Source organism: Cricetulus griseus (genome assembly GCF_003668045.3).
Source record: "Cricetulus griseus strain 17A/GY chromosome 1 unlocalized genomic scaffold, alternate assembly CriGri-PICRH-1.0 chr1_1, whole genome shotgun sequence".
In the NCBI taxonomy this organism is placed as follows: Eukaryota; Metazoa; Chordata; class Mammalia; order Rodentia; family Cricetidae; genus Cricetulus; species Cricetulus griseus.
This window is the reverse complement of record NW_023276807.1, coordinates 66174375-66197935: the sequence shown is the minus strand read 5'-3', so window position 1 is coordinate 66197935 and position 23561 is coordinate 66174375. Positions and strand designations below refer to the sequence as shown.

General features: G+C 41.6%; 1 protein-coding gene across 1 annotated transcript in view; it reads left to right on the top strand.

Moving 5' to 3' along the window:
• Dlgap2 (DLG associated protein 2) overlaps positions 1-23561 on the top strand; it is a 189614-nt gene that overhangs the window by 81176 nt on the left and 84877 nt on the right. The gene's annotated exons all lie outside the window — the stretch shown is intronic.

Below are 23561 nucleotides of genomic sequence, written 5' to 3'. Positions count from 1 at the left end.
CTCACATTGTAATGCAGGCTGGCCTTTAACTCAGTATGTAACCCAAGCTGCCTTTGAACTCTCAGCAATCCTCCTGCCTCAGTCTCGTTGGGATGATAAGTGTGTCCCACCATGTCTGGCCGAACCCACCATAATTTTTAAAGTGTGTATTAGTATATATTAATTATACATAATAATGGGTCTCCTGATGTTTTCTTGTATATACATAATACTTTGATCATGTTCGCTACCCATACTCTGGTTGATTGTCTTATAATTCCTGAGTATATACTGCAAGGGCAACTGTAGTCATCAGGCTATACAGTAGATCTTTTGGATGAACTCTTCTGATATAAGTGAAATCAAACATCCTTCTATCAATACTCCCCAGCCCCCTCCCCAGCCCCCATACCCACCCTTTACACTCTGCTTCTATGCACTGAGCTCTTAAGCTTCCATGTGAAGGAGCCTCTGCGGAGTTTGTCTTTCTGAGTCTAGTTTGTTTCACTAAGTGTAATTTGCTCCAGGTTTGTCCCTGTTGTAAATGACAGGAACTCCTCTCTCCCTGGTGGCTGAACAGCATCTCGGGCTGTGTGTATCCCTTCCCCTAGCCACTCACTCACTGATGCTCATCAGGCTAACCCCCCCCCATTGATTTCTGTGAACAGAGCCACAATGCCATTGACAGGAATTGATTGTGGGTGACTTTGGGGTGACCCTTGAAACACCACTCCAATGTGACAACCTATCTCTTAGTGCCAGGGACTTAGCAAAGCAACACAAATATCTTGAATACATAGATGCTTGTGCCCATAGGTCTGCCATTTTCATGAGATCACTTGTCTCATGTGACAATGGCATTCCTAAGCTGTGTGGCACATGGGGATGACAGGAAGTTTGTCTGTGGTGAGGGTACCTGTCCTCAATGGTATGGGTGAGATGGACTCACCAAAGGCAAAAACATATTACAGACAGCTCTGGCAGGATCCAGAGCACTGTGCACTTCTGCATTTTATATAATTGCTCTCTCACCAAGAATGGCAGGGGAGGCCTTAGCCTCCGAAGACACTGCCATTCCTGAGGAAGCCTCTGCAGCTCCTGCCAGCCAGTGGCACCATTAGCACAACCTCAGCACTTCAGGTTTCTTCAAAGATGTATAGTATGAATCCAATTCACAAATCTCAAATCCCTATCCTATAAGAGCCAAAGCTTGGCCTGGCCACGAGACAGCCTCCTAGATACTGAGTAATGGCGTTAAACACTGGCTGAGTCATCAAGTGGCCAATTAACGAAACAGATGAACAACTGTGAATCTTTCTGGGAGTCAGGTGGCAGAGGCTTCCAACAGCGCCAATTCCTCCTGGTACATCGTCCAAGGCTCACTGGTTCTGTTTTGAAAGGAGATGCTAACCAAATTGCTTGTATAGACAGATTTATTCAAAGAGACAAATTGGTAGTTAGATAAAGTATTATTTTTATAGCAGTAGAAAAAGGCTTAAATTTTGCTTGTAGTTGGCAAACCTAAATGATATCCAAATGTAAAATATTCTCTCTGCTTATCTAAAGGAACACAGTGAGTAAAATCAGGGCTCACTCTGGTTCTGTCGCTCTTGTACAAGCAAAAATCTGGACGTCTTTTTTTTCCTTTGTACTTAGGAAATCTCTACTGCAGTGTTCCCTGAACACAAAGTAGTGCTGTAACTGGCACTTCACCCCACTCTAGTCCTGCTCTCTGTCCTGTGCTTCACCCTCACTGGCTCATGGGCCCCCACAGCCCTGGTCTGCAGTCCCTGCCGTCACAATACTCTACTCTGCCATCTGGTCACCCTGTTCAGTGCATCTGTTTATGGAAAATAGCAATCATTTCCAACAGTGGAGTGTGACATCGCCTTAAACTCTGTGACTCTCTGGTGTCTTTGCTTTCCCCACACCGTACCCCTTCCCTACCAGGTGAGGTGGAAGGGGCTCCACAGACTGTATCGTTGCAGCTGTGATGATTCCACAATCTGTCTCTGAAAAGTCCAGGCTACAGGGCTGGGAGGACTGCAAAGCACATGCCACTGAAATCTGAGGGCCAGAGTTCAGATCCCCAGCACCCATGGAATGCCAGGTGAGCTTGGTGGACTGCTAGTAATCCCAGCATCCAGATGACAGAGACCAGGGATCCTCAAAGTCAGCAGGCTAGCCTGACTAGTCAAAAAGAACAAGTTCTGAGTTCAGTGGGTAACATCTCTCTAATACATAACATGGAGAGAAATTGAAAAAAGCACCTGAAATCAGATTCTGACATCCTTCAGCATGTGCACAATGTGCAAGTACACACACATGAAAGCACTCACAGTCATGTATGCACACATTAAAAAAAACAAAAACAAAAACAAAACAAAAAAAGACGCACACTGAAAAAGACCGCTCCTGCTTAGGTAAAACATCTATGATGTGTGGGCAGACTTTGAAAGGCAGGAAACCTGCCATGATATCAGACACAAAGTTGTTCTTCAGGTCCTACCAAGGGCTCACTTCTCTCCAGTGGTTCCTGAGTTGGGAGCCACACGGGAGAACTCTGACCTGTGCCAGATCCATTGTCTGCACCTTGTAATCTACAAGTGCCCTCTGGCTCTGTCTTCTCTCCTTCACTCTTGGACTTCTTTTTAAATTCTGTGGTTTTGGAACCAGTCTTTGTCCTGCCAGGTCCTGCAGTCTGGATGTCATCCCTCACATGACGGTCTCCATCCATTTTCACCCCTGAAAGTCTTTCTTCCCTTCCCTGTTGTCCTCTATCTGTCTCGCCATATCACTTGTGGGAAGATTTATGAAATACACACATCTCCTCAGGCAGCATTTGTCCCCGGACCCAGCTGAATTGATGTCTGGGTGCATTCAAAGCTGTCTTCACACGGCTGTCCCTCATGCTGGTGGCACTAAACTTTCCAGGCTCTGGGACTCACAAGCCCAGACTTTATTTCACAACCAGCATTGGGAATTAAAGAAAAATTAAAGGAAATGTGCCCACACAGTGCTTTGTAAGGACGCAGTCTGAAAGAACCGGAAGTCCGTGCCCAGGGGCAGCATTTTTTTTTTTCTTTTCTTTCCTTGTTTTTTTTTTTTTTTTTTTTTCACCCAAAACTAGAGCTTTGCAGTTGAATAAAAGGACAACTTTCCATACCACCTTTGGCTTGTTCGGAATGTGTAGTTAACATTCACGGAAGACTCTTGCCTGTAAGGAGGTCAAAGCACAGTAAATAAAACCGATCGGGCTTCTGGCCTGTGCTCTCTGAAAAGGCTTTTGTTCTCTTATTTTCTGCCTCAGCAGACAAACCGTCTTAAGGCCAAACTTAGAATAATGTGGCAGGAGTGTGGGCCAATGATTTACCATAACCTGTTCAGGGGCCAAGCGGTTCCCTGTGTCCTGAGGAGGAGACACTGGCTTTGGAGGGTACCTGGTACCAGCCAATGAGGTCACAATTGCTCTGCCCTGTGGAAAATATTTTCTTCTCTCAACCCTTATGAGCACCAACCCCCTGCCTCTGCCATGCCCCCTATCACCTTCCTCTTTGGCTTGGCTGTCTCCCTGCCTTTAGTCTCTAACCACAGTGACCCTGGTTTCTTTCCTCGCTCCAAGTGAAGAAAAGCTGTTTGGCTGTGTTTGTAGTCAGAAGCATATATTTTGAGTTTTTTGTTTTGTTTTAACAAATGAGACTCCTAAGTTTTGAAAGGTTGAGAGTTAATACATGCTAAAGGATGAGGAACTGTCCCCTTTGAGTGATCCCTGGTGTCCTGCTTCTGACCAGTGTGTTGGTGCCCTCCCCTCCCAGGTCTTCACAGCCTGCTACCCTCCTGAGCTCTTTCCCATCCACCCACACACTGAAAAGGGCTTTAGTCCCTCCAAAGCTCCTTCCCCTCAAAGGGTTCAGGACAATTTCACAGTTGGAAGGTTACCTCCAATTATTATGAAAAAATACAACCTAAAAATCCTGTTTTCCTCAGTTGAATCTGCTCATCCTGGTAGCATTTATATTTACAGTCGCACTTGCTACAACCAGCATTTAAGGCGAATATCAAGAAACACACAGCCCCAGCCACTGGCCTCCACAAAGCCCAGAAGTGAACACTGAAATTGTTGACACTGTCCCAACAGAGGCCGTACACAGTCACATGGGTCGTGTCTCCTTGTTTGTTGCCTTAACAGAACCTCCATGGTAACCTTTTTTTTTTTTTTTCCTGCCTTTCATTTTGTTTTACTTTGTTTTATTAGTTCAAATTAGAAACAAGCTTGTTTCACGTCAATCCCTTCTCCCTCTCCCTCCCCTCACCCCTACCCCTCCTCCCCCACCCTCGAACTACCCCCTACCCCATCCACCCTCCACTCCCCAGGCAGGGTAGAGCCCTCAACAGGGGCTCCGAAATGTCCACCACATCATCCTGGGCCGGGCCTAGGCCCTTCCCCATGTGTCCAGAGCAAGAGTGCATCCCTTCAAGTGGGATGGGCTCTCAAAGTTCCTTCTTACACCAAGGAAAAATACTAACCCACTACCAGGGACCCCCTGGAGTGGAGGCCTCTTCATTGACATCCATGTTCAGGGGTCTGGATCAGTCCTGTACTGGCCTCCCAGACAGCATCTGGGGTCGATGTGCTCCCCCTTGTTCAGGCCAGCTGTTTCTGTAGGTTTCACCAGCCTGGTACCAACCCCTTCAATCTTCATTCCTCCCTCTCTGCAACTAAGTTCCAGAGTTCAGTTCAGTGTATATCTGTCTGCCTCTGCTTCCATCAGCCACTGGATGAGGGCTCTAGGATGGCATAAAAGGTAGTCATCAATCTCATTTTAGGGGAAGGGCATTTAGGTTATCCTCTCCACCATTGCCTGGATTTTCAGTTCGTGTCATCCTAGTAGGTCTCTGGAAATCTCCCTAGTGCCAGATCTCTCCTCAGACCTATAATGGCTCCCTCTAATATGGTATCTCTCATCCTGCTCTCCTCTATTCTTCCCCAACTCAATATTTCTGCTCCTCCATTTCCTCCTCTCCTCTTCTCATTCTGGTAGCTCCCTCTCCCCTACCCTCATGCTCCCAATTAGCTCAGGAGTTCTTGCCCCTTCCGATTTCTGGGGTCCATGCATTTATCCCTTAGAGTCCTTCATGTTTCCTAGTTTCTTTGGTAAAGAGGTTTATAGGCTGGTAATCCTTTGCTCTATGTCTAAAATTCATAGATGAGTGAGTACATACCATGTTTGTCTTTTTGTGACTGGGTTGCCTCACTCAGGATGGTTTCTTCTAGTTCCATCCATTTGCCTGTGAATTTCAAGATTCCATTGCTTTCTTCTGCTGAGTAGTACTCCATTGTATAAATGCACCACATTTTCTCTATCCATTCTTCAGTTGAGGGGCATCTAGGTTGCTTCCATGTTTTGGCTATTACAAACAATGCAATGAACATGGTTGAACATATGTCCTTGTTGAATGAATGTACATTATTTGGGTATATACCCAAGGGAGGAATTGCTGGATCTTGAGGTAAACTGATTCCCATTTTTCTGAGCAACCACCATACTTATTTCCAGAGTGGTCTTACAAGTTCGCACTCCCACCAGCAATGGAGAAGTGTTCCTTTTTCTCCACATCCTCTCCAGCATAGATTGTCATTGGTATTTTTGATTTTAGCCATTCTGACAGGTGTGAGGTGGTATCTCAGAGTTGTTTTGAGTTGCATTTCTCTGATGGCCAAGGATTTTGAGCACTTTCTTAAGTGTCTTTCAGCCATTTCAGATTCCTCTGTTGAGAATTCTCTATATAGTTCTGCACCCCACTTTTTAATTTCGTTGTTTGGTGTTTTGGTGGCTAGCTTCTTGAGTTCATTGTATATTTTGGAAATCAGCACTCTATCAGATGTGGGGTTGGTGAAGATCTTTTGCCATTCTGTGGGCTGTCGTTTTGTCTTACTGACTGTGTCCTTTGCCTTACAGAAGCTTGTCAGTTTCATGAGGTCCCATTTTTTAATTGAAGATCTCAATGTCTGTGCTACTGGTGTAATGTTCAGGAAGCAGTCTCCTGTGCCAATTTGTTCAAGGGTACCTCCCACTTTCTCTTCTGGAAGATCCAGTGTGGATGGGTTTATGGTGAGATCTTTGATCCATTTGCACTTAAGTTTTGTGCATGGTGACAGATATGGATCTATCTACAATCTTCTGCATGTCTGAATCCAGTTGTGCCAGCACCATTTGTTGAAGATGCTATCTTTCTTCCATTGTATAGATTTAGCATCTTTGTCAAAAATAAGGTGTTCATAGGTGAGTGGGTTAATATCAGGGTTTTCAATTCGATTCCATTGGTCTATCTGTCTATTTTTGTGCCAGTACCAGGCTGTTTTCAGAACTATGGCTCTATAATAGAGCTTGAAATCAGGGATGGTGATGCCACCAGAAGACCCTTTATTGTACAGCGTTGTTTTGGCTATTCTGGGTTTTTTTGTTTTTCCATATAAAGTTGAGTATTGTTCTTTCAAGGTCTGTGAAGAACTGTGTTGGGATTTTGATGGGGATTTCGTTGACTTTGTAGATTACTTTTGGCAAGATTGGCATTTTTACTATGTTGATTCTACCTATCCAAGAGCATGGGAGATCTTTCCATTTTCTGTTATCTTCTTTAATTTCTTTCTTTAAAGACCCAAAGTTCTTGCAGTACAGGTCTTTCACTTTTTTGGTTAGAGTTACCCCAAGATATTTTATGTTGCTTGTGGATATTGTGAAGGGTGTTGTTTCTCTGATTTCTTTCTCATTGCATTTATCATCTGTATATAGTAGGGCTACTGATTTTTTGAGTTAATTTTGTATCTGCTACTTTGCTGAATGTGTTTATCAGCTGTAGGAGTTCCCTGGTAGAGTTTTTTGGGTCAGTTATGTAGAATATCATAGGATCTGCAAATAGTGAGAGTTTGACTTCTTCCTTTCCAATTTGTATACCTTTGATCTCCTTTTCTTGTCTTATTGCTCTAGCTAGAACTTCAAGTACAATATTGAAGAGATATGGAGAGAGTGGACAGCCTTGTCTTGTTCCTGATTTTAGAGGAATTGCTTTGAGTTTCTCTCCATTTAGTTTGATGTTGGCTGTTGGTTTGGTGTATATTGCTTTTATCATGTTTAGATATGTTCCTGTTATTCCTGTTCTCTCCAAGATCTTTATCATGAAGGGATGTTGGATTTTGTCAAAGGCTTTTTCAGCATCTAGTGAGATGATCATGTGGTTTTTCTTTTTCAGTTTGTTTATATGGTGGATTACATTGATGGATTTTCATATGTTGAACCATCCTTGCATCCCTGGGATGAAGCCTACTTGATCATAGTGGATGATTTTTCTGATGTGTTCTTGGATTCGATTTGCCAATATTTTGTTGAGTATTTTTGCATCGATGTTCATGGGGGATATTGGTCTGTAGTTCTCTTTTTTAGTTGTATCTTTGTGTGGCTTGGGTATCAAAGCCATTGTAGCCTTGTAAAAAAGAGTTTGGCAATATCCCTTCTGCTTTTATTGTGTGGAACAACTTATGCAATATTGGTATTGGGTCTTGTTTGAATTTCTGGTAGAATTCTGCAATGAAGCCATCTGGCCCTGGGCTTTTTTTGTTGTTGTTGTTGGAAGGCTTTTGATGACTGCTTCTATTTCTTTTTCTTTCTTTTTTCTTTTTTTCTTTTTTTTTTTTTTTTGGTTTTTTGAGACTGGGTTTCTCTGTGGCTTTGGAGGCTGTCCTAGAACTAGCTCTTGTAGACCAGGTTGGTCTCAAACTCAGAAATCTGCCTGCCTCTGCCTCCCAAGTGCTGGGATTAAAGGCGTGCACCACCAGCGCCCAGCAACTGCTTCTATTTCACTAGGGGTTATAGGTCTATTTAAACTGCTTATCTGTTCTTGGTTTAATTTTGGTAAGTGATATCTATCCAGGAAACTGTCCATTTCCTTTAGATTTTCGAATTTTGTGGAGTACAGGTTTTCAAAGTATGACCTGATGATTCTCTGGATTTCCTCAGTGTCCGTTGTTATATCCCCCTTTTCATTTCTGATTTTGTTAATTAGCATACTCTCTCTCTGCCTTTTGGTTAGTTTGGATAGAGGTTTGTCTATCTTGTTGATCTTCTCAAAGAACCAACTCTTTGTTTCATTGATTCTTTGTAATGTTTTCCTAGTTTCTGCTTTATTGATTTCAGCCCTCAGTTTGATTATTTCCTGGTGTCTACTCCTCTGTGGTGAGTTTGCTTCTTTTTTGCTCTAAAGCTTTCAGTTGTTCTGTCAATTCTCTCAAGTGACTATTCTCCAGTTTCTTCATGTGAGCACTTAGTGCTATGAACTTTCCTCTTAACACTGCTTTCAAAGTGTCCCATAAGTTTGGGTATGTTGTGTCTACATTCTCATTAAATTCGAGGAAGTCTTTAATTTATTTTTTTATTTTTTCCTCAACCCAAGAATGGTGTAATTGGGTGTTATTCAATTTTGTAGGTTTTCTGCAATTTGTATTGCTGTTGAATTCTAGCTTTAAAACATGGTGATCTGATAAGATACAAGGGGTTATTTCAATTCTTTTGTTATCTGTGCAGGTTTGCTTTGTTGCCAACTATGCGGTCAATTTTAGAGAAGGTGCCATGTGGTGCTGAGAAGAAGGTATATTCTTTTGTGTTTGGATGGAGTATTCTATAGATATCTATTAAACCCAGTTGGTTCATAACTTCTGTTAGATCCTTTGTTTCTTTGTTAAGTTTGTCTGGTGGTCCTGTCTAGTGATGAAAGCAGGGTGTTGAAGTCTCCTACTGTATGTGTGTGTGGCTTTATGTGTGGTTTGAGCTTTAGTAATGTTTCTTTTACAAATGTGGGTGCCTTCATTTTGGGGGCATAGATGTTCAGGATTGAGACTTCATCTTGATGGACTTTTCCCGTGATGAGTATGAAATGTCCTTCTTCATCTCTTTCGATTGATTTTAGTTTGAAGTCTAATTTGTTAGATATTAGGGTTGCTACACCAGCTTGTTTCTCGGGCCCATTTGATTGGAAAATCTTTTCCCAACCCTTTACCCTGAGGTAACACCTGTCTTTGAAGTTGAGGTGTATTTCTTGTATACAGCAGAAGGATGGATTCTGTCTTTGTATCCATTCTGTTAGCCTGTATCTTCTTATGGGCAGGTTAAGACCATTGACATTGAGGGATATTAATGTCCCTTTGATTGGTGATTCTTGTTTGTTTTGGATTTATTGTTGGTGGTGTCATTGTGTGTGGATTTCGCCCTCCTGGTTCTTTTGTGTTTGGTAGAATTGGATTATCTATTGCCTATGTTTTTGTGAGTGTAGTTATTTTCATTGGGTTGGACTTTCATAGGCATATCCTTCTGTAGTTTTCCTTCTAGAACTTTCTGTAGTGCTAGATTTGTGGATATGAATTGTTTAAGTCTGGTTTTGTCATGGAATATCTTGTTTTCTCCATCTATAGTGATTGAAAGTTTTGCTGGGTACAGTAGTCTGGGTTGGCATCCATACTCCCTTAGTATTTGTAGAATATCTATCCAGGTCCTTTTGGCTTTCAAAGTTTCCATTGAGAAGTCGGGTGTAATTCTGATAGGTCTGCCTTTATATGTTACTTGGCCTTTTTCCTTTGCTGATCTTAATATTTTCTCTTTATTCTGAAGGTTTGGTGTTTTGATTATTATGTGTCAAGGGGACTTCTTTTTGTGGTCCAGTCTGTTTGGTGTTCTGTAAGCTTCTTGTACTTTCATAGGCATATCCTTCTGTGGGTTGGGGAAGTTTTCTTCTATGGTTTTGTTGAATATGTTTTCTGTACCTTTGAGCTGTATTTCTTTACCCTCTTCTATATTCTTAGGTTTGGCCTTTTCACAGTGTCCCATATTTCCTGGATATTTTGTGTTAAAGATTTGTTGGACTTGAGATTTTCTTTGGCCTATGACTGTATATCCTCTAGAGAGTCTTCAACAACTGAGATTCTCTCTTCCATCTCTTGAATTCTATTGGTTATACTCACATCTTTAGTTCCTGATCGTTTATCCAGCCTTTCTATTTCCAGCATCGCCTCATTCTGTGTTTTCTTTATTGTTTCTGTTTCAGCTTTCATGCCTTGAACTGTTTTGAGTGCTTCTTTCACTTGTTTGGTTGTTTATTCTTGGCTTTCTTTAAATTCTTTAAGAGATTTGTTTACTTCTTGAATTCTTTGGTTTGTCTTTTCCTCCATCTCCATAATTTTTTGCTTATTTTTTCTTCTATTTCTTTAAGGGATTTTCTTGTTTCCTCTTTAAAGGACTCTATCATCTTCCTAATATAATTTCTGAGGTCCATCTCTTCTTCATGCTCTGTGTTGGGCTTTTCAGATCTTGCTGGTGTGTAGTCCCTAGATTCTGGTGGTGTCATATTGGTTTTTCTGTTGTTGAGTGTGTTCTTACTCTGTCTCCTCCCCATCCCTTCTTCCAGTGAGTACAGGTGGGGACTCTCCCTTTCTCAGGTGGCTGGCGGAGGGCTCAGCCTCTGGCAGCAGCGGGACACCAGAGGGTGGTCGGTAGACAAAGGTGTGGTGTGTCCAGACTCAGGGTGGGCCTTCAGTTCTGGGCAGGTCCACTCTTGTCCAGGTGGGCTCAGGCAGAAGTAAGCAGGGGTTGGTGGGAGAGGTTGGGAAACAGAGCAGCTCCCAGATTCACCCAAGGCTAGGGCACCCACCGGAGGACAGAGGGCAGGGTGTAGACAGGGGTAAGGTATGTCCGGACTCCTTGTTTTACTCTTTTTAACTGATAGGCAATTGCCATATGTTTATGGGGAAGAGTTTGATACTTCAACACATATAAATAGACAAGGTTCAAATCAAGGTGTGGATCATCTCCAAGTCTGTGTCACCTCATGTGCATGGCCTTCGGGTTTCCTTTACCTGGTTCTTTGTAAGGATCGATGACTGATGTAAGCCACAGACATTCACTGTGTTCTGCACAACACTAGCCCTTTCTCCTCCTGTACTAAACCTATTGCCTGCCCTCCTTCTTCCCCCCTCATTAATCACTGCTCAATGGTCTTCATCTTAGACATCAACTTTTTTATCTTCAACAAATGAGTGTTTTATTTGCCATAGTATACTCCATTTCCACCCATGTTGTTGGAAATGGCAATATTTCCTCTTTTGTAGCTAAAGAGTGTTCCACTGGTTCCACTGTGGGTATTCATGTGTGTATTTCAGTGTATGTTACATGTATTGGTATATCATATTTTCTTTATCCATGAGCTAATTGTTACCTATATTGATTCTACACTATTGGATCTAGGTTTCAGTAAACATGATTTTGTAGCTAACCCCCCAACATCTGATTTCATTCTCTTGGGGTATATACCAGTAGTGTGATCACTTTACAAGTAGATCTAGTTTTGGATATTTTGGGAGGGTGGGGGAACTCCAATACTGTCTTTGATAATGGCAGTACTGGTTTACATTCCCACCAACAGTGAGCAAGGACCATTGCCCTTCTGTTCCCTTAGCAGAATTTGTGATTTACCTTTGGTAAAAGTCAGGCAGGGTAGGCTGGCATCTCACATTTGTTTTTATTTGCATTTCTCTGGTGATTAAGCCATTTATCTTTTTTTTTTTCAAAGACTTGTTGACTACCCTCTATAGGAACTGCCCCATTAATTTCTCCATCTTTTAACAGGATTATTGGGGAGGGCGCTTTTGAATCATTTGAATTATTTATGTATTTTGGAATTTGTCACAGTGTGTGGTACCACATGACTGTAATCCAAGATCTTCTGAGGTAGAAGCAGGAGGATTAGAAGTTCAAGGCCAGCCTTAGCTACATCGTGACTTCCAAGCTCTGTCTCAGAAAGGGTGAGAGAGAGAAATGGGAGGGAAGGAAGAAAGGAAGGAAGGGAGGAAAGAAAGAAAGAAGGAAGGAAGGAAGGAAGGAAGGAAGGAAGGAAGGAAGGAAGGTATTTTCCTATCAGAAAAGGAGAACCACTAGATTGGCTTATGTGATGGGGACCCGGTAGGCCAACAGTGGCTTGTTTGCACACTCAAGAAACTGAGACCTAGTAGCTGATGGGCTCACAAGGCTGGACGCCTCTGCAGTTTCGATCTGGTAATGAGAATCTTCAGGATTCCTATAGAGTTGCTTATAAGGCTGGAGAAGCTAAAGTCTGATGCCAGCTGAGGACAGTAATGTCAGTGACAGCAACAGACTGCGGAGTAGAAGCACTCACCACTGAGAAGTGAAGGTGGCCAGACAAGCAGCACCGCTTTAGTCTCATCTCTGCATTTGGGTCACCACTACATGATGCTGACCACTGTGAGTGATTGTTTCCTCACCTCATGGAATCCTTCCTGAAAGTGCCTGCATGGGTCTACGCACAGGTATGTTTCTTAGTTGATTCCAGATTTCATCAAGTTGAACATCAATATTAACCCTCGCAGATGGAGAGCTTACCGATAGTGTGTGGGTAGCTTTTTCACTCTGTTGATTGCTTCCTTTGCTGTTCTGAAACTTCTTAGTTTCATATAATCTCATTTGCAGTTATTGCTCTTATTTCCAGTGTCTGTGAGTCATATAAAAACCATCTCTCACTCTGACACCTGAAGTTATCCTTGTGTTTTCTTCTAGTTTAAGAGTTTCTTTTAGACTCAGAATTTCAAACCTCACACTTAGGTCTCTGATCCATTTGAGTTTATTTTATACAGGGTGAAAGTTGGGTGGGGGGTAAGGGGGGTCTAGCTTCATTCTTCTGTGTGGGGCTATTCAGTTTCCCTGGTACCCACTGGTTGTTGACTTTGTCATTTCTCTGGCATATGTTATTTGCCCCTGTGTCAAAAAATCAGTAGGCTACCAGTCTGTATTTTTCATTTTGCTATTGTCTCCCATTGATTTATGTATCGGTTTTTATGAGTTTACCATGCTGTTTTGATTACTGTAGTTCTGTAGAAGATATTTCTGGCATACTCATTCACACAATGACTACCTTTATTATCCATTAACTTCTGTAATTTAGTAATTTTTTCTATTTTAATGACTAATAGATATTCTGTGGATGGCTACATTAAATCTATCAATTGTTTTGAGTTGTGTATTTTGGGTCATATATATGTTTTAATAATATCAATTGTTCTAACCCATTAACATGGGATGTCATTCCACTTGTGTGTATGTCTATACCTATATGTTGGTGGGGAGAGAAGTAGAGAGAGATCTTCAAATTCCTTTATACAATTTTCATTAGAAAAGATACTCATTGCCTTCATTAAATTTATCTCTGGATACTTTCTTGTAGATGCTATGAATGCGATCGTGTTCTTGGCTTTATTATTAACAAGTTTATGTTGATTTATAGCAGTACTAGTGATTTTTGCCTGCTGGCTCTGCATTCTGCAGTTTTACTGAATTCATTTATCAGTTCTCAAGGGACTTTGGTGGGGTCTTGAGCTTTGTCTACATGGAGAGGGGGACAACTTAACTTTTCCTAGTTTCTTTCACACCTTTCATGTCTTTCTCTGATATAATTGTCCTGAGACCTCCAGTACTATATATTACCACCAAATAAAAACACTTTCAATAGAATCCCTTCCTTTATTGTAGACCTTAAACATTTTCAACATTTCCCCCACCCGTGAGATGTTGACTTTGTCATATATAGTCTTGACTACCTCCTGGCATGTTCCTTCTTTTTTATTTATCTTTTAATTTCATTTTACATTCCAACCACAGTTCTCCCTCCCACCCCTCAAAGCTTTCTGCCACCCTAGCCCCCCATCTTCTCTTCCCAAACAGAAAGTTTGGGGAGTCAACACATTAAGTTGAAGCAGGACCAAGCCCCTCCCCACTGCATTAAGTCTGAGCATGGCACCCCATCATAGGGAATGGGCTCCAACAAGCTAGCTCATGCACCAGGAATAGATTTCAGTCTTACTACCAGGGGCCCCTCAGATAGACCAAGCTACACAACTGTCTTGCACATGCAGAGGGCCTAGTTCAGTTCCATTCAGGTTCCCCAGATGTCAGTCTATAGTTAATGAATTCCCACAAGCTTGGTTCAGCTGTTTCTGTAGATTTCCCCTTAATGATCTTGACCTCCCTTGCTCATATATTCCCTTTTCCTTCTCTTCGTCTGGATTCCTGGAGCTTGTCCTGGTGCTTGATTGTGGATCTCTGCATCTGGTTCCATCAATTACTGATGAAGGCTCTATGATGACAGTTGGGGTATTCACCAATGTGATTATAGTGAAGGCCAGTTTAGGCACCCTCTCCACTAAAAGAACAGGAACAAAACAAAGCTGTCCACCCTCCATATCTATTCAATATAGTACTTGAAGTTCTATCTACAGCAATAGAACAACAAAAGAGACCAAGGAGATACAAATTGGAAAGGAAGTCAAACTATCACTATTTGCAGACGATATGATAGATACATAAGTGACCCCAAAAATTCTACCCAGGAACTCCTACAATTGATAAAAACCTTCAGTAATGTGGCAGGATACAAGATTTTAAAAAAAAGCAGTAGCCCTCCTATATACAAATGATAAATGGGACAAGAAAGAAAGTAGTTGAATTGCTTTGAGTTTCTCTCCATTTAATTTGATGTTGGCAATTGGCCTGCTGTAAATTGCTTTTATTATGTTTAGGCATTTTTCTTGTATCCCTGATCTCTCTAAGACCATTATCATTGAAGGGGTGTTGGATTTTGTATAAGGTTTTTTTCAGCATTTAATGAGATGATCATGTGGGTTTTTTTTTTCTTTCAGTTTGTTTATATGATGGATTACATTGACAGGTTTCTGTATGTTGAACTAACCCTGCATCTCTGGGATGAAGCCTCCTTAGTCATATTGGATGACTTTTTTATGTGTTCTTGTATTCAGTTTGTCAGTATTTTATTAAGTATATTTGCATCAATGTTCATCAGGGAGATTGGTCTGTAGTATGCTTTCTTAGTTGCATCTCTGTTTGGGTATCAGGTTACTGTTCCTTCTGTTTCTATTGTGTAGAACAATTTGATGAGTGTTTGTATTAGCTCTTCTTTGAAATTCTGGTAGAATTCTGTGCTAAAGCCACCTGGTCCTGGGCCCTTTTTTATGTGTGTGGGGGGACTTTTAATGACTGTTTCTATTTCCTTAGGGGTTATAGGTCTATTTAAATTGTTTATCTGGTCTTAATTTAATTTTGGTATGTGGTACTTATCCAGAAAATTGTCCATTTCTTTTAGATTTTCCAGTTTTGTGGAGTACAGGTTTTTGAAGTATGACCTGATGATTTTCTGAATTTCCTCAGTGTCTGTTGTTATGTCTGCCTTTTCATTTCTTATTTTGTTAATTTGGATGTTCTTTCTTTGCCTTTGGTTACTTTGAACAAGGGTTGTTGTCTTGTTGATTTTCTCAAAGAACCAGCTCTTTATTTTTTTGATTCTTTGTATTGTTCTCTTGGTTTTAATTTTATTGATTTCAGCCCTGAGTTTGATTATTTCCAGCTGCTACTCCTCCTGGGTGAGTTTCCTTCTTTTTGTTCTAGACCTTTCAGGTGTGCTGTTAAGTCACTTGTGTGAGATTTCTCCAAATTTTTTATGTAGGCCCTTAGTACTATGAACTTTCCTCTTAGCACTGCTTTCATTCTGTCTGATAAGTTCGGGTATGTTGTGGATTCATTTTCATTGAATTCTGGGAAGTCTTTAATTTCTTTCTTTAGTTCTTCCTTGACCCAGAGGTGGTTTAGTTAAGAGTTGTTCAGGCCGGGTATTGGTGGCACATGCCTTTAATCCCAGCACTCGGGAGGCAGAGGCAGGCAGATCTCTGTGAGTTCCAGGCCAGCCTAGTCTCCAGAGCGAGTGCCAGGATAGGCTCCACAGCTACACAGAGAAACCCTGTCTCAAAAAACCAAAAAAAAAAAAAAGAGTTGTTCACTTTCCATGAGTTTGTATGCTTTCTATAGTTTATGTTGTTGTTGAACTCTAACTTTAAGCCATGGTGATTCAATAAGATACAGGGATTTATTCCAATTTTTTGTATCTGTGGAGATTTACTTTGTGACCAAGTATGGGGTCAATTTTAGAGATGGTTCTATGAGGTGCTGAGAAGAAGGTATATTCTTTTGTCTTTGGGTAGAATATTCTATAGATGTCTGTTAAGCCCATTTGAGTCATAACATCTGTTAGTTTCCTTATTTCTATGTTAATTTTCTATCTGGCTGACCTGTCCATTGGTGAGAGTGGGCTGTTGGAGTCTCCCACTATTAAAGTTTCAGGTTTGATGTGTGATTTACACTTTAGTACACTTTAGTAATATTTCTTTTACAAATGTGGGTGCCCTCGTATTTGGGGTATAAATGTTCAGAATTGAGACTTCATCTTGATGTATTTTTCCTGTGATGAATATGAAATGCCCTTCTTCATCTCTTTTGATTACCTTTAGTTTGAAGTCTAATTGTTAGACATTAGGATAGCTACATGAGCTTGCTTCTTAGGTCCATTTGATTGGAAAGTTTTTTCCCAGCCCCTTAATGTGAGGTAATGTCTGTGTTTGAGGTTGAGGTGGATTTTTGTATGCAGCAGAAGGAGGGAATCCTGTTTTGTTTTGTTTTGTTTTGTTTATCCATTCTGTTAGACTTTGTCTTTTTATAGGAAAATTGAGTCCATTGATATTAAGGGATAATAATGACCAGTGATTGTTAATTCCTGTTAGTTTTGGTGGTAGTTAGTGTTTGTTTCCCTTCTTTAGGATTTGCTGGTGTGAGATTATCTATTGCCTGTTTTCATGGGTGCAGCTAACTTCTTTGGGTTGGAGTTTTCCTTCTAGTGCTTTTTGTAGGACTGGACTTGTGGATAGGCATCATTTAAATCTGGTTTTGTTGTGGAATATCTTGTTTTCTCCATCTACGGTGATTGAAAGTTTTGCTGGGAATAGTAGTCTGGTTTGGCATCTGTCTTAGTGTCTTAGTGTCTGCATAACATCTTTCCAGGACCTTCTGGCTTTTAGAGCCTCCATTGAGAAGTCAGACGTTATTCTGATGGGTCTGCCTTTATATGTTACTTGGCCTTTTTCCTTTGCAGCTCTTAATATTCTTTCTTTATTTTGTATATTCTGTGTTTTGATTATCATGTGGCAAGGAGAATTTTTTTGGTCCAATCTATTTGGAATTCTATAAGTTTCTTGTACTTTCATAGGCACGTCCTTCTTTAGGTTAGGAAAGTTTTCTTCCATGATTTTGTTATGTATTTTCTGTGCCTTTAAGTGGTATTCCTTTCCTTCTATTCCTATTATCCTTAGGTTTGGTCTTTTCATGGTGTCCTAGATTTCCTGGACGTTTTATGTTATGACTTCATTGACTTTAATGTTTTCTTTGACCAATGGATCTATTTCCTCTATTGTATCTTCAACTCCTGAGATTCTGTCTCCTATCTCTTGCACTCTGTTGGTTATGCTTGCATCTGGAGCTCCTATTCATTTACCCAGATTTTCCATTTCCAGAATTCCCTCAGTTTGTGTTTTCTTTATTGCCTCTATTTCAGTTCTCAAGTCTTGAACTGTTTCCTTCACCTGTTTGATCACTTTTTCTTTGTTTCCTTGACTTTCTTTACAGAATTTATTGATGTCTTCCAATTTTTTGTTTGTCTTTTCCTCAATTTCTTTAAAGGAATTTTTCATTTCCTTTTTAAAGGTCTCTATTGTCTTCATAAAGTCATTTTTAAGGCTGTTTTCATCTGCTTCTTCTATGTTGGGATGCTCAGGTCTTGCTGTTGTAGAACCACTGGGTTCTAGTGGTGCCATATTGCTCTTTAGGTTGTTAAGTAATCACTGGCATCTATCCATCTCTTCCTCCAATCTGTGCAGGCAGTATCTGTGCCTCATGAACCAATAGGGGAAGTTGTTGTCTGTGTCTCAGGAAGCCACTGAGGTCATGGGGAGGGTGGTTGGGGGCACCTTGGGATTTGTAGATTACAGAGTCCAATGGGGGATTGGTGGAGCAGCCTGCCCTCAGGGGTCTGGCCTGCTGATCCCAAACATGTTCCTTCTATACTTAATTTATTGAGGTTTATCATGAAGAGACCTAGAAGTTGAAGTTTATTGGAAAAGTCAGTCACCTGGATTTCTTCCTGCTTTCTGTTGATGTAGTGGATTATTGGCTTGCCTATGTTAAACCATCCTTGTATTCTTGAGATAAATGTTTCCTGATTGTGCTACATTGAGGTGAATTTGGATATGGTTTGCTATTATGTTGAGAGTGTTGCTGTATGTTTTTATCAGGGATGTTGACCTTCATTGTTGGTTTGTTGTGCTCTGTCTAGTTTGGCTTGATGAAATGAGAGAAGTTTCCTCTCTTTCCATTTCATGATTACTCTGAGAAGAATTCACATCTTTACAAGTTTGGTAAAATTCAGCACTGAATCTACCTGGTCCTGGGTTGAGTTTTTTTCTAATGTTTTCGTTGGTTGGTTGGTTTCATTCTTTCTTTATCTGGGATGTTTTACTGCTAGTTTGGTTTCCTTTATTTTTCTTGTTTTTGGTTATTAAAGATTCCTATGTCCTTATGATTCAATGTTGATAGATCATATGTATTAAGAAATTCATGCCCATCCTATAAGCTTTGCAATTTGTCAGCAACACAGTTTGTCAAGTTTTTTATAATGCCCCTTTTGTGTTTCTGAAATACCAGTTGTAATGTGTTCTTTTTCATCTTTGATTTTATTTTCATTTCCTCTCTTTTTATTCCTTTTTTCTTCTCAGAGTTTATTATTTTTTAGGTAAACTTCTCTAGGAGATAAAGTACCAGTTGTGTAACCCTGAAAAATGTTTAATACATTTTATGCATCTTTTTTAAGAACATGAAATTTAATGAATATATTATGTGTTTAAACATATTGAGTGGAGATAATGGATGCACAGGAAAGAAAACAATCTAGAAAGACAATTATTGACCTCAAGGAAAACAATCTCTTTTTATTTTTAATAAGCTTAACTGAAAATAGCATTAAACTATGAGGATAGCTTATTCATCACAGACCCCAGGAGAAGTGGATTGCCGCACCACAGGCACCACACAGGTACCACAGGGCAGTTGGGGGAAGTGGAAGTGCCCACATAGGTCTTGTGATTTCCATGGGAAGGAGTGGCAAGGCAAGGTCAAGTGAGGACAGGACAGTTTAGTTTGAATGCTAAGTTCTGTTCCTGAGTGTCTGCAGCAGAGGGGCAGTGACTTCAGTGTGGGGCCCACACGGGAGAGACTGGGGTGAATACTCTGGTTTTATGAAGTTGCTGTGAAAGATGAGCTTGAAGGTTACCTACTTTCCCTCAGAGTTGACAAACCCTGAATAAGGCTGTGTTTCCATGGCTATCAGGACCCAGGAAGTCAACACATCAGGAATACAGAAAGCAAAATGGTCTGACACACAAGGACATAGAGGCATCCCTAGGAAGTCAGATGACATGCAAAGGAAGCAGTGAATCCCCAAGGCAATGAGTTACCTTGAGCAAAGTGTCCCCATGTGGCCTAGTAAGAAAAGGCTGGGCCATGAATGCTATTGTTTTAACCTTGACTCAGAGATACAGTGTTTCTATCAAAGATTCTTCCTGAACATTCTCCATGGAGTCCTAGGAAAACATGTCCCCTCCATAGCTTAATAAGTAAAAGGGATGTGAGCACTGCCCCACAACTTACCCTTAACTCAAAATATGTGGAACCCATGTCATTGGTCTTCTTGCCTCTTCTCCATAGAGCCACTTGGGTACCTGGTCCAGGCCACCTAAGTCCCACTTTTCTCATAAAGAACAGAAGTGAGATCTCAGCTTATGTCTCCCATTATCTCTGACCTCTTGTCACAAGAGACTGTTTTCCTACAATTTTCCCACAAGCTCTTATCCTTTGTCCCCCTGACACCAGGTACCACAGTAGCTGCTTTGAGTCCTCCAGCAGTAAGTGAGAGTTGATTGAAGTTGAGAACTCCAACCCTCTCTGTGTTGCCCTGCTGTGGAGCTGCATTTACTGTCTTAAGAATGCTTTCAACCCACACAGGCTCCAGTGGGCCTCATTTCATGTGTATTGATGCCCAAAGAATGACTCTCCAAAACAGCACTGGGAGAGAGACAGATGAAAACGTAGAGGAAAAGAGAGACAGACCAATAGACCAGACATACAGACAGACAGAAACAGAGAGCTCCAAGGGAAAGGAAGGAACATTTAGCCAAGAGCTAATGACTCAAAATGGCTTTGAGCAGGAAGCTGATGCCCAGATTCTAGAGGGATGAATTCTGCATGTACTTATGTTCCAGTGTATCTATGGAGATGAGAATTGTTTGCTCACACTATGGTGTAGAAAGAAACACAGGCATGGGTCTGAGGCTGGCCTTCATAGCTAATCTTTCTCTGCATGGTTTGTTAGTGTCTGTGGGTACTCCTTCCCAGCCCTAGATGCCCTACATTCTGCTATTTATATCTAAAAACCTCTTATAGCTCTCTCCTCTCAACTGGTAAGCTCTCAGCAACAGCCAAAGTTCACCAGCACAAACCAGGTCTCCAGTTCCCAGCTTGGCTAGGAAATCTTGGCTTTCGAAGTCTTTTCACAAGCAGGAGCTCTGCACAGGGATCTTGCTGTGTGCTCCCTAGTTCCCTTGCCCATGTGATACATCCAGCAATCTGATAAAAAAGTGAAATAAGAGAGGAAAAGGTTTGTTTCAGCTAACACTTCCCAGGATAGTCTGTCATTGAAGGACATCAGGGCAAGAACTCGACAGTAATCTAAGGCAGGGCTACTTGCTATTCCATGCAATATTATCTCCAACCAAGGAACTCACTCATGGCCAAGGAAGTACAGAAGAAACCATGAAGGAATGTTGCCTGCCTGCTTGCTTTCTCTAGTTTGTGCTTAGCTACCTTCCTTATACAGCCTAGAACTACCTGCCCAGGGAATGGTGTTACCCACAGTAGGCTAAACATTTCTACATTAATTAACAATCCTTCGTAGACATGCCACCATAACAACCTGATTAAAACAATTACTCAATTGAGACTGCCCTTTTGGGTGATACTAGATTGTGTCAAGTTGACAGTCAATGCCAGCTACACACACTTTACTCTCCTCTGCATATAATTCTTCATAAACTTACCAGGCATTCAACATCTCCCTGAGTATTCTAAAATGAAACTCATGTAACCTATTTAGATACACATTGTTGAGGGAGGTGGGGACAGATAGGGCAGGGAAGGAGAGAGATAAATATGTGTGCATGGCCTGATCTCCAATGTAAAAAGACATAAAAGTAAAGTAACTTTTAAGTGGAAGTATTTTAACATAAGAATGTTGGGGCATAGCAAATTTGTGCAGAATGAAGTGTTCCCATGTTTGTTTCTGAGTGAAGGGTCGCAGTAATTGGAGAGCTACAAATTAGACCAACAGAGGAGTGTTGTAATGACAACTCAGACTCCAGCAAGGCTCTGCCAGCCCTGGGGGATTTGGAAATGGTAAACAATTCCTGGTAACTTGCCAACCGAGCAACATTCTCTCTCCCCCTGATTTACATGGTGGTTATGTTCTAGAAAAATAAAATCCATTGCTCATTAAAATTGTCAGCTAGAACAAAAACCCTGATTTTCACACAAAGTCTAGCTCTCTCAAAGGAGAGCTGACTCAGGTTTGTGCAGGATGTAGGCAGTCGCTCCTTGGGCAGGGTTGTCCATGGCCCCCCTTATTAACAAGTGTGGTTGAACCCCAGGGTATGTGAAAGAATTCCCTGTGTGAGTTTAACTTCCCCAGATGGGTCTCCACAGTGACTGGAAACTCTGTGGGATGCTTCTCTTAGGTCCCTTCTCATCCATCTGTCCTCTGTTCACAGCATGCAGGACCCAGCTGCCTTGCTCTGTCACTCTCCCCTGTGGCTCATGTACTTGATGCTTGTTTAAAACACACACACACACACACACACATGTTGCTGATGGAATGAGGAAGATGTTTCCTGAGGGAGAACTCGGCTTTGAATGGCATTTCTCTTTAGTTCACCTAAAAAGAACCCTATTATAAAATCCTGTGCCTCGCCAGTTGAAAGACAGAAAAGATGTTTTCTTGTGTGGTGTTAAGACATGCTTTGAGTACAGCATCATAACACACAGAGATGTCAATCTCAGGAGAATGCCCCTTTGATAGCTAGGATAAATGCTGTCACCACTGCATGCTAGTGATGATTAGGGTAGCTGATAGCCTTGGCATAGCAAAGTCTGGGCTTGGCTCTGCAGAGGTTGGATTGCCTCAAGCTTGTTTCCCTGAGGCAGTGAAGCTGCCACATTCGAGTGCCAGGTGCACACTTGGCCACTCCTCTGTGTTCTGCTGCGGGTTTTCAGCGTTTCCACCATAAGGGGAAGGTCTATTTACTGAGACTTGGTGGCTTTTCATAGCCCAGGCATATGCTCTGGAAATCGACTGTGTTACACCCCTTCTGTATTGAATTTTTCTGTCAGAGGCTGTGAAATTGGCTTCTTAAATCAGAAACAGAAACATGCAAGCTGGCCTCATTTGTTAGTTAATTTGTAGGCTCCTGAAAAGAAAAAAAAACACAATCTTTACCTTGATCTTTATGGAAATATGTTTTTGGTTAAAAAAAAATTCTCCATAAACCTGGCTTGTGAGCTTGTCCTTTGGTGGCAGCTGACCTCTTCCCGCATGGGTCCTCATCCCTGTGACCATCCCTGTGTACACTCACTGGGAGATGAAGGATGCAAGCTTCCCTGGTCCAGCCCAAGGGCTGGCCACCAGTCCCTTTTTATGCTGCTGCTTCTGCCTCCCCAATTCCTCTGTCCAAATTCAGACTAAGTGGCCCCTGATGCCTCCCTTCCAGGAGCCTTCACTGACCACCAGTCCCCAGCTTTCTTGGAACTGTCAGTTACCCTAACCTTCTTTTGGCCACATCACACTGTAATTTATCACCCTCAAAGAATATCACCTCCTCTGAAATGTTTTGACATTGAGGGCTCAGGCAAAACTAATATAGAGCTTAGAAAAGCTTGGCACGCCTAGAAAATGTGAATAGATGGAGAGCTCATTGAAAAGTCCCAATCCCCCTTTCCCATTGTTGGCACCTGCCATGCAACTTACTACTGTGTTCCTACACTAAGGCAAGGCTGCTAGCTTTCTATTTGTTTCCCCCAGCTGTGGTTTGAATATAACCCTGAGAGTTTGTGAGTTGGAAAGTGAGTCCTCAAGTTCGCATGCTGATGGTATTCAGAGGTATCCCTTTGGGGTGATGAGTTGTCATGGGTATGGCCATGGTGATAGGCTATGCATGATGCAATTAGTGTCAAGAAGAGGTGGAGGAGAGGCTTGCTTGCCCTGTCTCAAAAGGCGCTCACCAGAGACTGAACAGATGCCAGCATCATGCCTTTGGACTTCTAAGCCTCCAGAACTACAAATTAAATCAACTTCTTTATAATCTACTGCATCTGTGACACTCAGGGATAGGCCAGGAAACAGGCCATGATACCTTCGTAACCATTTTCCACAGCTCAGGACAGATTCTTCCAAAATTCAAATAGAGTTCATGTGCACCATTCCTGAGGACAGACTCTGTCCTGACTCCTTTCTTTTCTCCTGGTGACTGACTC